The following is a 17474-nucleotide window of genomic DNA, read 5'->3' as shown; positions in this document are numbered from 1 at the left end:
CCTTTTGTGTCTTGCCCTCCTTGTACAAGGTGTCAGTAATTGTCTTTTGGACAACTGTCAAGTCAACAGTCTTCCCCATGATTGTGTAGCCTACAGAACTAGACTGAGAGACCATTTAAAGGCCTTTGCAGATGTTTTTAGTTAATTAGCTGATTAGAGCATGGCACCAGGTGTCTTCAATACTGAACCTTTTCACAATATTCAAATTTTCTGAGATACTGAATTTGGGATTTTCCTTAGTTGTCAGTTATAAACATCAAAATTAAAAGAAATAAACATTTGAAATATATTAGTCTCTGTGTAATGAATGAATATAATATACAATTTCCACTTTTTAAATGGAATTCGTGAAATAAATCAACTTTTTTGATTATATTCTAATTATATGACCAGCACCTGTATGTGTGTGTATGTATATATATATATTGTTAAAATAAGTGTCTCAAAAAACTCATCTTTAAGCGTCAAACAATGATTTTATGCCACTAACCTCATAAACTTTAAGAGCTGTATGCTTGACTTCTGAAATGTGTTTTGTTTTCAAAATGACTTTGCTTACAGAACTGTATAAAGCCTGACCAACCAAGAGATTTTACTATTCTTGTGTGCATTATGTATCAGATGGCCACTGAATTGACCTAGGCTGTTATGTATTAGTATATATTGTATTGCTAAGCATTGTACTACACCTGTACTTAACCAGTAGCTAAAATTTAAACACTATGGAACTTATACTCACCATGTCAACTATAAACGAGCTGTTGATTAGATTCTGATTGTTTTGTTTTAAGAATAAAACACGCTGCTTACTGTCTACCATATCTGTACTTTTCAAATACTAAAACATGTCCAGCTGAACAGAATTTGTGTCTTGCAATCAAAAAGTATTCACATTTCAGGCAGTAGAGCCATAATGAAAATCTGGTATTCGGTGCAGTGCGATTTTTGTATTAGGAGACTGCATTAGTTCCATTAGAGCAACAGCCTACAGGAGAGGAGCGGCAAATGGAGTTTGAGAGGCTTAAATGATCGCAGTCAGTTGCTGATTCAAGCACAGTGATGTGAATTAATGCAATCCATGTGCTCGAACATAATTAAGAACCCCCGAAATCAGAGGCGCAGGACTTGGAGTGGCTCTCCGCTGTTTCACACGCTACTGTACATGAGAGAGAGGTTCATATATGAAACGATACTGTAGGTATTGGTTTAGTGTAATGAGTTGATGATTCTGTAAACTTTTGCTCATCCTCATGTCAATTCAAACCCAATTTTGTTATAGTCGTAGAACACAAAATGAGATGTCCAGATTTCCATTATACACAGTACACTGAGGAGAGAGAGAAAAAAGGCACCATTAAAGGAGTATATGGCTCTTTTCAATTTTCTAGAGTCATTTTTGTTAATATTCTCCTCAAATCTCATTCAGATATCGATCATCAAGATGCATCATGCAATGCTTGATGTCACTGATGTCAATGGTTTGCATTGGTCTGCAAACCTTAAAATGGAACATTTGACCTTTAAAATCCAAGAGTAAATGAGATCTTAGAGCGTCACAGGTGAACTAATTTTATCCCCTACCTTTTTGTTACCTTTGAAATTATTTCTCAGCCAAATAAACTGCACATTCAGAGTTTTAGCATATCATACAGAGTCTCACAGAAATGACTTCTCTTTTTCCTCGCAATTAAGACCCGCTCAAACTTCAGTGCATCAAGTTTTATATTAAAACACTTAATTACTACTAATTATATATATATATATATATATATATATATATATATATATATATATATATATATATATATATATATATATATATATTATTAAATTATTATTAATATTATATTTTATTAGAAACTCATTTTGAAAAAAAAAAAGCACCATCTCTGAGTGCAGTGTCAGTTCTTTTTTTCTTTCTTTTTTTTTAATGAAGGCTGATCTTATTTTTCTCCTTCTTTTATTGCTGGAGACCAAATATAGTGGTGCTTTGATTATGTTGGGGATTGTTGGCAATCTCTGTCTTGAATTCTGTCAGCTGAGATTTTGCTTTACCCTAGTGTTTATGATATTTACACACTCTCCCTCCTTCTTCAACATTAGATGTTTGTTTTAATATTGTGGAGAATAGGAGAGATATTGCTTTCTTTTCTAAATAACCCTTACACTTAGTTTATTTGTCAATAGGTTTTGTTTTGTGCTTGAATTTCTGTGAGGAAAAAACTCTTTTACTTTCTTTTTGAGGTCTCTCTGCTTTTGCCGGAAATAATGGTGCAATGCAATTTTGTGTTTGGCAGGGAATTTAGAGGTAAGCCCAGTATTCAAACAGAAGAGAAAGCGTGCAGCAAAACTGGGTTATTATATCAAATGTTCTCCTGTATCCAATCTGAGGACACACATAGAAAACTCATATACATTGAGCTCAATACTGATGCCATTGATTGCCTTACCATCCGTTTGATTCTGTGTGACAAAAGAGAGGAAAATAATGCAAACGTCAGTGCAGTGTTGGTGGACTCAGTAACCTAACTGTCATTATAATCATGCCCAAAGAAATCATGTGGTGGTGCTGCTGGTGGAGTTTTGCACATTTCTACAAATACTGACTGAATATTTCTCATCTCTGCTTCCACAGCTGGTGTACTGCACACAAAAAACTGACAAGAACTAGCTAAAAATTTGCAGTTTGCTGACTTTCTGCAGGTTTTCGGAGTTTGCGTGCATCAGTATGCCTGCTGCACACAATCATGTTTACAAGCTTGTGGTCTCATAAAATGAGTGCATTAGTTGGAACTAGTTGTTGGATTTGGCAATGTTCGCGAGGTTAGTGGCATCTAGTCTTTGACAAACGCCCAGAGTTTTGTTCAAAGTTGCAAGTATACCAGGTACCCATGAGCTGAAGTGTATATTTCACTTTCTGAGTTGCTGTGTAGTTAAAAGTTTTCAGCAAAGAAACTTAAAGAAATAGTTCACCCAAAAATAAAAATAAATACTAGCTGAATATTTATTCACCATCAAGCCATCCAAGATTTTTTCTCTATGGGAGCAGATTTGGAGCATCACTTGCTCACCAGTGGATGCTCTGCAGTGAATGGGTGCCGTCAGAATGAGAGTCCAAACAGATGTTTACAATAATCCACAAATAATGCACACCACTCCAGTCCATCAGTTAACATCTTGTGAAGAGAAAAGCTGCATGTTCATAAGAAACAAATCAACATCTTGCATGGAATGAGATTGAGTTTCACCGAATTGTAATTTAAGGGTAAACAATTCACTGAAGAAAATATTTCCTTTCCGAGTTTTTTTTTAGCTTATTTTAGTTGCTCACTCCTCATCATCACATAGTTTATTCAGAAAAATGATTTGCGTGCATATTGCATGAATGTCAAAGCACGCCACATTGTCTTTTCTAATAGCTGATGAAATTTTCACAACCTCATCTGTCTGAAGACGGGCCACAAGACGCCTCCGCTGAACAGCAGCACATGCATTATCTATAGGGTTTAGGTGTTCTCTGCAGGCACCTGAGAGGAAACTTTTAGTTATTTACTTCATTTTAGTGTAGTCTGTGACATTTAATGACATTTAAATATCGCTGAAGTCTTGAAAAAAAAGTCTGCCTCATAATTGCTTGTAGATTTGTTTATTCAAAACATTACGATAAGAAGCAATTTGCAGGATTCATAAATGCTAAGGTATTTTAAACGAATGGCTGCCGTGTACCACAGTAATATTTTGAAGCATCTCTCACTTTGTAAACACAAACAAAAATCATGTTCTCGGTAATGCACTTGTAATGGAAGTCTAAGGGCAACGTTCCAGATAATTACTTTGTAACTGCACTTTGTTTAAAGCACTTACTAATTCCTTCCAAAACAAAAATGTGTTATTTGAGTTGTACTGTAAAGTGTCTAAGTGACCCTTTTAGTGGTTAGACTAGTGTTTTAGCTGGATACACTATCACTGAAGTCATTCCTGTGCGTGATTTCTCTCTGTGTAAACAGTTCAGCTGTGACAAGGCTTTACAAAGGTCATGACAGGATGATATACATTTGTCCAGAAAAGATTAGTGATTTTATCACTCTTATTTAAGGATGTGGCTTGTGGCTTGTGGCTGTTCGGTGTGTGTTTAAACTTTTGCAATGTCTTGCCTCCACATAGACTACAAATAATATTAAATTAATCTTAAAACTATTTTTGTATAGTTTAGGATTTTTATATAGACATTTTTATTTATATTTTGAATGGGTTTTTATTTTATCCAATTTTCACTTTAGGTTACATTTTTAGTAATTGTTGTTCTAATATCATTTTGACCATTTTACTCATTTTAAGTTCTAGTTTTTATTTGTTACATTTCCAGTCAATAATTTCAGTTCTTTATCTTAAATGAAATTAAATTTAGAAATGCTAATGAAATAATGTTGCTGAACATGAACTGAATAATGTTTTTAATTATAATATAATATAATATAATAAAATAAAATATAATATAATATAATATAATATAATATAATATAATATAATATAATATAATATAATATAATATAATATAATATAATATAATAATATGGATTTGATTGTTGCTCAACCAATCCGAACCAAGGACTGGGACTATTTGTATAATATAATATAATATAATATAATATAATATAATATAATATAATATAATATAATATAATATAATATAATATAATATAATAAAATAATATGGATTTGATTGTGGCTCAACCAATCCGAACCAAGGACTGGGACTATTTGTATAATATAATATAATATAATATAATATAATATAATATAATATAATATAATATAATATAATATAATAAAATAATATGGATTTGATTGTGGCTCAACCAATCCGAACCAAGGACTGGGACTATTTGTATAATATAATATAATATAATATAATATAATATAATATAATATAATATAATATAATATAATATAATAATATGGATTTGATTGTGGCTCAACCAATCCGAACCAAGGACTGGGACTATTTGTATAATATAATATAATATAATATAATATAATATAATATAATATAATATAATATAATATAATATAATATAATATAATATAATATAATATAATATAATATAATATAATATAATATAATATAATAGCTTTATTTTAATTTACTTTATTATTATTGAATTATTGTTGATAATGCTGATTAAATGGTTGAACCTTGTGAAAAGTGTCTTTAAATCAGATTGGGAAGAGAAAACATGAAGGGAAACCTCTGCTAGACACATTTGTCCATACATTAGACGGCTATGATCAGAGTTTGCTGCAATCATCCAGCCCCGGGAGAAAAAAAAGAAAACCCTTGATTAAACCTCAAGTGTCTGCCATTTCTAGAAGTGAGTGGGAAAAAACCCACCAACAACAACTCGCTAACAGAGTGAATCAATATGTAGGTGAAAGTGTAGAAAGTATCCTGACAAAGCTCTGTGATGTGGTGATGTGTCATGTCGTGTTGAGTTTGTTTCCCAATGTTATTCCCTCGGCTTGCTCCCACTCTTTCATCTCCTTCCATCCTTATCCCAATCCCTAACAAACCCAACAAGCTTCCACTTTTAGACATTCTCAGATTGACCCGTTTACCCATGTACCCCTCCTTCATTATCCAGACTGTTTAGCTCATGAATCTGAAAGACCTGACTGTCAGGTGTTTTTCTAGAGATTATGATAATTATTATTATTAAAACAGATGGTGTTCGGGTTTGATTTTTGGTATTGTTTCTGGTTCCTGTGTTTCTGATTATATATTGAGTATATATATATTTACAAGGTTCAGATGGATCCTGGATCTGAACTGAAGTTTCTTAATTATAAATCACTGCTTTCAACCAACAGGCCGCTATCCTTGAGGGAATCGCTGTTTTAATACAAATGATATAATCATTTTAAGTATATCAGAGGAATTTTGTGCCATTTGAAAGTATTTACGTAAACGTGTGTTTATTTTATTTCGAATGGTAATGTTAATCCGTTTCAAAGTCTCCACTGAAACCCGATCTCCATAACACACACATTTACTACAAAATATAATGAACATTTATCCATTCTGCACTACCGTTCAATAGTTTCAGTAAGATTTTTTAAAAGAAACGAATACTTTGAATCAGCAAGGATGCATGTGGCAAGAGGCATTAAAGTCTTTCACACTGTTACAAAAGATTTCTATTTCAAATAAATGCTGTCCTTTTTGTCCTTGAGCAGCAAATCGGCATATAAATATAATGAAATCTGAAGGATCATGTGACAGTGAAGACAAGATCCTGAATGATGGTGAAAATTCAGCTTCACATCTCAGGAATAAATTACATCTTAAAAAAATATTACAATAGAGAAGAGTTTATTCAAATTGTAATAATATTTCAGATTTTAACTGTATTTCTGATCATATAAATGCAGCCCTGGTGAGCAGAAGAGACTTCTTTCAGAAAACATTAAAACATTCCATTGACCAGTATTGTAAGTTGCTATTTATACATTTGTTTATCTATTCATTTACATTTCTCAGTTTATCAGTGAGTATGAAGTTGAGGCAGGTTTTTGCGATTCCATTCGATGAGGTTAGATGCATTTGTTTTTGGCCTCTGTTTTTGCAGGACACGTACGGTTGGATGTTTGTATAGCAGTCGTCTGTCATTACATGGCTTTGAGGCTAGTTTCAGCTGGCAGCTGATTGTGAGGTTAGGTGTTGGTAGAAACTGTTGTTACTTCAGAGTGATGCACTACAAAGAGCAGCACGGTCGGCGTGAACTCCACAGCCCTGTCTATTTCAACCACGAGAAGAGCGATAAGAATTGATCAAAGCTCGAGGAAAAATTTGATGGCAAGAAATGAGAGGCTTTGGCATTGACGGTGCCGAAAATTCAATTTGGCGTTTTCCAAGCATGTGAAAAGAAGGGGTTAAAGGTCAAGATGTGTCACGGCTGAAATGACTCTACCACTCTAGAAAGAAAGAAATCAGTTTTTCATCCTCAAAGGATGTTTCAGGTTCCAGCCTCTTCTTTAACCCCACTGTGCTTTTGTGCGTGTCAGTGGCTAGGCGGGATCACACGCCGCCGTGGATAAAATCTTCTGCATAATAAAAGCAGAGCTAATAAAGGATCATATATAATCTAAGCTTGGTTGAAATGGTAAATTAATACCTAAATTACCCATAATCAAAATGACAAGGGTCAACCCGGGTGGTGTTGCAGGTTCAATGCGTGGAAGGAAACATTTGTGAACCTTTGTGCACTTGAGGGAGATCTGAACTTGAGGTAATTTCAGAGGGATTGTGTGCGTAATTGCTGCGAGAGACTTTGGAGGTTATATAGGCCGTGTAATTGTGAAAGCAATGCCTCTTATTATGTAGGCTTAAAATAAAAAGTTGAGTATGGAAATAATAAAAGAATCGTGATTGCAGCACTAATTAGTTTCTGCAGTCTTTATTGAGTTTGCTGAGGTTTTCTGTGCGCTGGGAAAATCAACACGCGCATGATTAATATGCTTATGACTCTGGACTGATGTTCTCTCGGAATTAAACAGCTTGATTATATATTTAACACATTTATTCATTAAATAAACTCAATAATGTGTGAATGCATCTGAAATGTTGAGCGCTGTTTGAGTGATGTTTCAGTTGATGTTTGAGTGGGGTGTTTCTAAAGTGTGGTGTTTAGTGCACTCTGGTGGATTGTAGAGGCAGTAATGTTTAAATCAGATAATCGGTTTCAAATCAAGGTATTCTCAGGGTATTAAACGAAATGTATGTGAGAATTTGCTTAATCTCAGATCAATACGTTTCCGAACAGTGACAAGTGAGCACAAGCCATAAATCACATGGACTAAACACAGGCTACTTTTGTCTTTTATGGGTGTTTTACTTAATTATCAGATATACAACATAACAGTCCTTTCCAGTTTATTCCCAGTTTATTATATAAGCTTAGATATTTAGCTAAATCATTTAGTTTATTTACCTTTAATTATTCATTGATTGACTGATTGATTTTTCATTTTTACTTTTTATTTTTCAATGTCTTATAGATTTCTTAATGTTTATTGAAATTTAGATTATTTTAAGACATCAAGAAGTTAAACTAAATTAAAACTTTATTTCATTTTATTTTATTTTATAATTTTTTTGTTATCTCTGTATAAATACATATAATACCACTCTCGCTCGCTCGCGCGCTCTCTCTCTCTCTCTCTCTCTCTCTCTCTCTCTCTCTATCTCTCTCTCTCTATGTATATAGTATACATTATATATATATATATATATATATATATATATATATATATATATATATATATATATATATATATATATATATATTAGTGTTCTTTAACTATTAACTAATAACCATTCCTTGGTATACATTTTCTCCAACAAATTGCTCCACTTCAGTTCCTCATTTAAAACAGCAGATGGCAGACTTTCTCTGTTTTTGAAAATGACCTCTGTTTACTGTGGAGACTGGGATGAGAGCATTACAGAAGGGGTAAAATGATGCTGTCAGAAGACCTCTGTTGCTATAGTTTAATTGATATTCATTTATGTTTTGTCTGGGACCTCCCCACCTTTTTTAAATAAACTGAATAGTGGGTCAATAAGTCATTTTTATTACAAAGATTATTACAAAGGATATTTTGATAAGAAGAGGACTGCATGAAAATACATTTATGATGGAGTGTGGAAATGAATTGAGTCCAAACCTGGGTCAGGGGTCATGCGGTCATATAGTAGCACAATGCCATCATTGATGCATCATTCAGAGTTTTGATTGGGTTCTTTTACCCAAATATCATAGTAGAAATCCATAACTGGAATTAGGAGTAAAATGACAGACAACTTTAAGGGTCCCGGGACCTTCAGTCCTGTCAAATAAGAGATTTGAGCAATGAGATAGTGCCACAAAAACCATATTAGACACAATTTTTCAGAGAGACAGGGTCAATGGAATCATATCCAGCTGGCTTATGGAGGTCAAATTGATCCGGCTCTACAAGTATATTGAAGGCATTAACTGGAACTGATGAAAATGCTGGCCAGAGGAGAAAAGACACAAGAGAAAACTCACAGCAGAACCGAATGCTGCTCTAACTGCTGTGACGAGATGTCTGTTCAGAAAGCAGAAATACAGGAAGTTGTATTGACAGTTTGAGAAACCGTCTATAAATGAAGGAACCTGGACCATGATGTGCAGGAAATGAACAAGCAGTTCCCAAGTTGATCTGACTGTTTTTATCACATTGTTGTTTGTTTACTAGGTGGTTCTTGTGGTTGCTAGGGTGTCGCTAGGATGGTTGCTAGGTTGTTGTGGATGCTTTTTAGTGTAGGAAATGAGAAAACAATTGCTAAGATGATCTGACAGTCTTCTGTTGGCTTGAAATTACTAGCTCAAGTCAAAAGACTGGCTTGGGCTACTCCTTCCTAATCAAGTTAATTAAGACATTTCACTTACAATAACACAAGCAAAAGAATCTTTCACAGATATTACTGTATTTTTTGTTTGCCATAAATGGAACAGATCTGAAAATGAGTTCATCAGCTTTAGGGATCAGAATGAAAGAAGAAAACATGTTGATTTATCAGAGGTATTAACATCTGAACAAATCTTGAGTCTCAATCAGAAATGGTATGTTTCCTCTGTGTCAAGAGAAATCAAGAGAAAAAGGAGTTAAACCTCCATACATCATGTTTTATCTCATCAGAGTGAAATAATTCATTCAGCAAACTGTTTTGTCAGATGGAGGACACAGCATGTGTGACTGAATTAATATTCAGCTTTTAAGACATCAAAAAACAAAAACAAAAAACAAGACAACATCTTGTGCTGAATCTTCTCCTACATTCCTCTTAAAGACATAAGAACAGACACCGGTGAGCTGATCTCTGACATACAGAAGGAGTATAGAGCTACAGTGACATGCAAAAGTTTGGGAGCCCCTTGTAGAATCTGTAAAAAAGTGAATAATTTTAACAAAATAAGAGAGACATACTAAATGCATATTGTTTTTTTATTTAGTACTGTCTTGAGTAAGATATTTTACCATCCTGTAGCTCAAGCTCAGTCACTGTGGTAATTTATGCTGGGAAACTAACCTGGTCCAGGGCAGGCTAACTGTCAGGCTAAGCTGAACTTCTCTATCACTGACCAATAGGAATGCAATGATATTACCTCTGACTCTCTCACATACAATTATTAGACTTTATTATCACATTTCACTTTACTTTTTCACTTTATTACTTCATTAAATAGCACAAATATATTTGCTGTTTGCCATGGTGGATTGATTTGATCCATGATCGCAATTAAGGGCTGCTTTAGACCAAGCGCACACATCAGAGTATCTTGACTCACTGAACCTGGATCGAATTATAGAGATTGCAGGAACTTAAACTGTGGTTTGTGGAACCGCTTTAGCCCCGATTGCTTTCTAACTTTATTTCAAGTCAGGTTTTGGCTTTTCTTAGCATCTTTTTTTAAAAAACCTAAAGCCCCCTGATTAAGACCAGACTTAGAGAGAGAGAGAGAGAAAAAAACATCTATATGATGGATTAAGTTAATTATTAATTGATTACATTTTAGTTGTAAGGAATGATTTGAAGATAAAAACACTTAATGTTTCCCTTAACATGCCGTTAATTAATGCACTGCTTGTGGATTATTGTGATGTTTTTATCAGCTGTTTGGACTCTCATTCTGACGGCACCCATTCACTGCAGAGGATTCATTGGCGAGCAAGTGATGCAATGCTATTCTGATGAAGAAACAAACTAATCCACATCTTGGATGGTCTGAGGGTGTGTACTTTTTCAGCAGATTTCACCTGTGTTATTATTCCATAATAATAATATACCATGTGTTTTTGTGGTCGTGTGCTTTAAATCTAAGTGCGGTAACAGTACCAATAAAGAGTTATTTTGTTGTATTTATTGCAAAGTCGGTTCATTCTAGTACTCCATTAAACTAAGTCTGTTATTACTGCAGGGGAAACTGGCATTATCTGATTTACCGATGACTTCGCTGAATGCCAGAGCCTCTGGTATCGCCTTGATGCAGAATAAATTGGACTCATCTTGCAATTTATATCCCTTAAAGCAAGTTTGGAATTCATAACAAACATGTTGTCTTCTTGTAGCCTAAGCCATGATTCCAATATTCCAAAGGACATTTCTTTTTTCTTTTTTTTTTTCCGGTCAGTAGATGAACGCTAGCACAAAGGCATTTCATATGTCACATAACGACTTGGCAGATTCAGTGTCATAACTGGATTGAAAAGACCCTCTTGTGCTTTTACAATCTTTGTTGTCTGGCATGAGCGAGGTATAATCCGTCTCAGTTTGGGTTCACTGTGACTTTTGTCAGATCATTACAGTGAGTGAGAGCGGCCCAAATTGAGGGCAAATTGATACACCCACATGTTGTCATTGCTTGAAATCTTGTCCCACTGGAAACACCATTATTGCGACAGCGATTCATACATTTTCATTCTGATATAAATGGGAAATTGGCAAATGGACATGAACATAATGTGCATTTTTAATATCAAGATTTTAGGTTGTAATAAGCAATATATATTTTTACTTGCTGAAACTGTTCACAGTTTATTTTAACATTTTAAACCTTTTTTTTTTTTTTACTGGTTTAGTTCATTCTAATGGTCTTGTGGTGTGTCAAAGGTGTGTCATTTTTAAAATGACAAATATTTTCTGTATTATCTTATTATGAACTTTATGGAGCAATTGGAATAAATGTTGCTGCAGATTGTAGAAAACCAAAGCTATTTTTACACAGTATTTTGGTAATGCTACAATAAGGTCTAATTTGTTATCATTAGTTAATGCATTTAACAACAATTAAAGCAGCAGCATTAATAAACTTTTGTTAATGTCGGTTAATAATTTTCTTTCTCTCGCTTAATGTTGAAATGAACTACAGTTAGGTATATTAATTACCTAATTATATAATATAATGAATTAACTAATTTTAATTGTTAGTTCACATTAACAAATGTGGTTAACTAAGAAATTAATTATTATTCAATACATTAAGACTCTCATATGCTTCATCCATACAAATGAAAATTAATAAATAAAAATACAAAAAGAAAAAAAGAATTCACATTAAAAAAAATATTAATTATAATTAAGTATATTTATTATATATTTTTTTTATTTTTATTTTTATCTCTCTACTATGTGGAGTCCACACACCGTAAGAAAAGACACATGAATATGGATTTTCTGTGTATGTACAAAAAAATAAATAAAATAAAATATAAATAAATAAATAAACTATTTAATTTAAATTTTTATCCGGGTTAAAGTAAGGTGATAGTTTTGAAAACTGGCTGGTTTTGTACTTGCTCAGATATTGATTTTGGATAATTTTTAATCAAAGAAATGTACGGACTAAAGCTAATTTAAAAAGTATGTGTCCTGATTAGCAATATTTTTAAGGAATCTCGACAGATTGCCCATTTTGAAATGAGTTTGGCCAATTCAAAAGATACAAAAAGGGAAAGTTTGACTTTTAAACATTGTTAAATGTCAGTACTTAGTGATTTTGAAAATAGACTTTTATTTAGATAATGAATATATATGTAAATTGCATTTCTGTCCACATTAGTCATTTATTCTCTATTTCTCAAGTCATGAATTGGACAAAGGCTGTTCTTTTTTGTCTGGTTAAATAATTAATTGATTTAATGAAATGATTGGCTTTTTTCTTTGAGGACAGTTGAAAGTTGTTGGGCTCGCTGTATTTTGAGCAAATTTATTTCTAAGAAATTCATTTCTTGCAGCATATTCCACCATGGCTTTAGACAGCGAGATGAAGATAACTGGTAAACACAGCATACAGTGGCAGTCCTATCTACCTAAAGTTAATAGGTTGCGATTCATCCCCGGTAGGCGCCAGAATCCCCTCTCCTCATTTTCTCCTTGTCATACTGTCTGTTCCTTCCAGTTCTCATTCTGAAGATGCATAATTCTACCAGGATGTTCACGCTCTCTTAATTAACTTGTTTTCTGTCCTGCTGACATCCTGCTCATGACAGAAAGTGTGATAATCAAAACTTCTCTTAAAATAAGTCACTGAGTAAAGCATTGAGTGTGCTTTCATCTTCCCACTACATTTCTTTTTAGTTTTTTTTTATTTTTTTTTTTAGTTGAAGCTATCAGAGGGTGACCGAGAAAAGTGAAACAGGCTCTCTTTGAAGATGACTAATTGTTTCAGGTAAGCACATTTACTACGTGTGGCGGTTCTGTGTGACTGAGACAATATAACATGGAAAGCTGAGGTGGAATTATATTTCCATTTTATGAAAGGATGTTGTGCCAATACTGAAGTCAGCTGGGTAAACTGCTCACGGTAGTTCAGAACAAAAACAGTGTCATGTTCATTAAACACCCACAATCCAGTTTAAGCAGTTGCTGAATGTGCTGAAATCTGCAACTAAATTTGGTCATTATGTTCTTTTCATGAAAAACATGCCCCTCCTTTGTATGCAAATCAGCTATGTTATAGTATCAGTCATATTCACAAAACTCATCACTGTTTGTCTGGCTCCATTAACATTTGCTGTATGTCACATTATGGAAGGAAAACGCATTTGCATATTTCCTTTTATGCAGATACATTTTTGGATTCAAGTATGGGTTCATTCATTCATTCTCAATTATGTTTCTTTTATTTTTTGAAAGAATTTAATGCATTTATGCTTAAAGGAATGATTGAGAAATCTTAACTTTATGAACTCTTTACCTTATGGAATGAAACCTTTGAAATTAGCAGCAAATCTGCATATTAGAATGATTTCTGAAGGACCATGTGATGCCGAAGAGTAATGATACTGAAAATACAGCTTAGAATAGAAAACATTTATTTTAAATATAATAATATTTCATATTGTTTTCAATGTATTTTTGATCAAATAAATGCAGCCTTTGTGAGCAGAAAAAACGTTAACATTAAAGAAACCTTTCTGACACCCAAACGTTTGAATGTTATTGTGCTTTGTTCACAAAAACAGGCTCTTCCTCACAAAAACCACACCATTGGTTGAGTCACAGTGCTCAAACAACAGCTGAGTGTTTTGAAAAGTCACAAATCCACAGTGTTTAGACTCTTCAGGAATATTTCAGCATTGGAAAAGGACAGCGGCTTTTAAGAGGAGCTGTTCTGAGGACTATGCATTCACAAGCTTTGTGCTAGGAGAGCGTTTCTCTTTACTTTACAGGGCTGTGGATTTACCGGCTCTGACAGTGAAGTGTTTTGGAGAGCTCTCTAGTTTTTCATCTGACAGCCTGTCTGGGAGGGTTAATTAGCATCTCAATAATGGTAAAACAATCACAGTGAATCCTCTGAAATATGACTGGTTATTTGATTTGACAGGTCATCGCCACTTTCACATTTCGTGTCTTAAAAGCCCACGGACATGCAGTCCTAGCACTTATCTTGATGTGTAGCAAGATATTGTGAATGCCTTGTCACTTTGATGTTTTAAGGTGGATAATAGTTGAATTATTGAGCCTGGGTCTATATGGAAGCACTAATAATTATTTGTCTTCGATGCAAGCTGATATATGTTTGACCTTTTAAGCCTCCATCGATGTTAAATGGGTGATTCTCTCCATTGTTTGCTAATTATTTGTTCCCTGAATACAGCATTGATTTCTGCTTTTGTCACTGTAAGGTTGTTTTGAACCATGCAGACGGTCTCTTTCTACTAAAGGACGTTAAAGGAAACATTAAAGGAATAGAAATGGAAATTGCACTGAAAATGTACTCACACTCAGGCCATCCGAGATGAGTTTGTTACTTTATCAGAAAAGATGTGGAGAAATGTAATATTACATCACTTGCTCAACAATGGATCGTCTACAGTGAATGTGTGGCATGAGAATGAGAGTCCAAGAGTCCTTTGTTTAGAAGAGTCTTAGACTGTTTTTGATTGTAACATCTGTGCATTTATCTCTCCTGACTAATCTGAGACTATTTATTCACTGAAAAAAGTAATATAATGAATAGAGGACTCAGACTGTATCCAGAATCAATGGTTTGAAGTTAAAAACGCATTAAAGGGCACCCATCATATGCAAAATTCACTTTTACATGTTGCTTGAACATAAATGTGTTTTGGCAGTGTGTGTACACAAACACCCTATAATGAAAAAAATCCACACACTCCTTTTTCAATCCCCATAAAACAAAAGCAGTGTCTCAGAACAAGCCTTTTGCAGAATCTCTCAAATTTGATGTCGCATTTTACAGGCTTCGCCCACGACTGTTTCTTGCTGCACATAACCTGCCATGTTGATCTTCATTCTAGAGCATTTAAAAGCAGCATTAAAGTAAGGAATGTCTTCTCATTAAAGCAATAGAAGTAGTTTTTTTCACTTTTAATTTAATGTTTGGCTCATATTAACAGCGTAGACTGAAGTATAGGTACTGTATATTACACTGCTGTCACTTAATACACAGATCAAATATAAACATGCAAATTCTTTTTCTTCACAGACATCCTAGGTGAAAAAAAAAAAAACAACCTTCTAAATTGTAACAGAACTTATTTAGACATGTTCATGGTCCTAAATGAGAAAAATGTAAAAAATATTTGGAAGAAAAGATAAGTTAAATAGTAATTCATATACAATGCAAATAGACCTAAAAAAAAAAGCTAATTTCTTAAACAACATTTACCCAATAAATTTATTTAATTTGGGTCTGTACTTTTGCCTTGAAATAAAAAGAAAAAAAAAAAACGGAAAAAAAAAGTGGGTCAATTGATCCGCAAACAACAAAATCGTTAGAAAATTATTTGTGTGCACTTCAAAACACATCAGTGTTTCCTTACTTTGCATGCATGTTCTTGGCCATAAATATGAACATGTCACAATATATCAAAAATACAATACCAGAATGACTGTTATTTCCAACAGCTTGAAAATCAAAATGGGTCAGATTGACCCACAACATAATGCAATGATTAATGATGGATTTGTTTCTTATAAACACACTACATTTTGCTTCACAAGAAGTTAATCGGTGGACTTGAGTGGTTTGGATAGATTGTGGATTACTGTGATGTTTTTATCAGCTGTTTGGACTCTCATTCTGACGGCACCCATTCACTGCAGAGGATTCATTGGTGAGCAAGTGATGCGATGTTATACTTCTACAAATCTGTTCTGACAAAGAAAAACTCATCTACATCTTGGAAGGCCTGAGGGTAAGTGCATTTTCAGCAAACTTTCCTTTTGGGGTGAACTATTTAAAGCCCAGTGTTGTTTTTGTCTGTGTCTCAAAGGAAACTTGAGCTTTCAGTTTAATCAATGTCTACATTTAAAATATACTATAGTACTTCCATGGTACTTTTTTTCTAAGTTCTATAAGTGGTTTTCATAAGATAATATTTCACATCAGTTGTAACTAAATGTATGTGATCTGGCATGATAGATAGGAAAGGCGTTCTCATTATTGCTGTATTGATTAGTGAAGACCTTGTTCCTCAGTGACCTGAAGCTTGAAGATGATGTACATTCTCGTTACTTTATATAGAATGTCGTTTTGAACCGTAAAGGACATTTTCCTGTGGAGTGACGACAAGCCTTCACAACTATTTCCCATATCTCAATCTTAATTGCACTTCTGCAATTATGTTTTAATTTCTTTTTTAATTCTCTGCCACAGATTTTCTTCACGTTTAGATGATGACCACATTGTGCAGAGAGTCTGACTGATGCCGTCTCCAAAAATAGAGCATTGGGAGCGTCCGCTACAGAAGATAGATGTTCTCAGTTTGACAGACTCAGAGGAAATAAATGTGTTGCCTGAGCACATTTAAGATTCGTTGCATGCCCAAGTTTATTTCCCCGTTGTTTTGTTCTCTTCCAAGACGGTTTAATAAAAATGCACCGCCTGAATCTATCAAGTGGGCACCGCAATAATTATAGGTCAAGTTCAATTTCCAGGCTAACTGCTAAAAAACAAACTTGTGAAGGTCCAGGGACCTTTTGTTAAAGGCACAGCATTCTGTTGAAACCTGTGGAGTCCAATCTGGTTTTGTAAATTTGACCTGCTGTTAGAAGAAACGTTTTCGGATAGGAAATGAAATGCAAAATGAGGAACTGTAATTGTGAGCTGATTACTTCGTTTCAAAAATTGATAAATAGTTGAACCTACAAAGAAATAATGGAGAATGACATTGGCAACATGCGTTATTCATGAATGTTGACATTGCTCCAAATGCATGTATTATTAATGTGATGAAAGAATAATATTGATATGTGGTATCCAATGAAATCATAATTGAGGCTGGATGTTAATTTACTTTTATAAGTATACAATTTAGTAAAATTAGCATGTTAATAACAGCATTTTTCACTACACTTCTGCAGCCATATTTCTAGAATAATAATTGCGGTTGTTTTTACCAATGGATTATTTCTGGTTTCA

At 33.8% G+C, this 17474-nt stretch overlaps 1 long non-coding RNA gene across 1 annotated transcript in view; it reads left to right on the top strand.

Moving 5' to 3' along the window:
* LOC127963334 (uncharacterized) overlaps positions 1–16131 on the top strand; it is a 108774-nt gene extending 92643 nt beyond the window's left edge. Inside the window, exon 3 of the long non-coding RNA XR_008154784.1 lies at positions 16117–16131. This is a non-coding gene — a long non-coding RNA (uncharacterized LOC127963334). The remainder of the gene's footprint in view (positions 1–16116) is intronic.
* Positions 16132–17474: the final 1343 nt, after the last annotated feature.

This window comes from Carassius gibelio, chromosome B8, assembly GCF_023724105.1.
Source record: "Carassius gibelio isolate Cgi1373 ecotype wild population from Czech Republic chromosome B8, carGib1.2-hapl.c, whole genome shotgun sequence".
Classification (NCBI taxonomy): Eukaryota; Metazoa; Chordata; class Actinopteri; order Cypriniformes; family Cyprinidae; genus Carassius; species Carassius gibelio.
The sequence above is the reverse complement of the archived record's forward strand: the minus strand, read 5'-3'. Positions and strand labels throughout refer to the sequence as shown.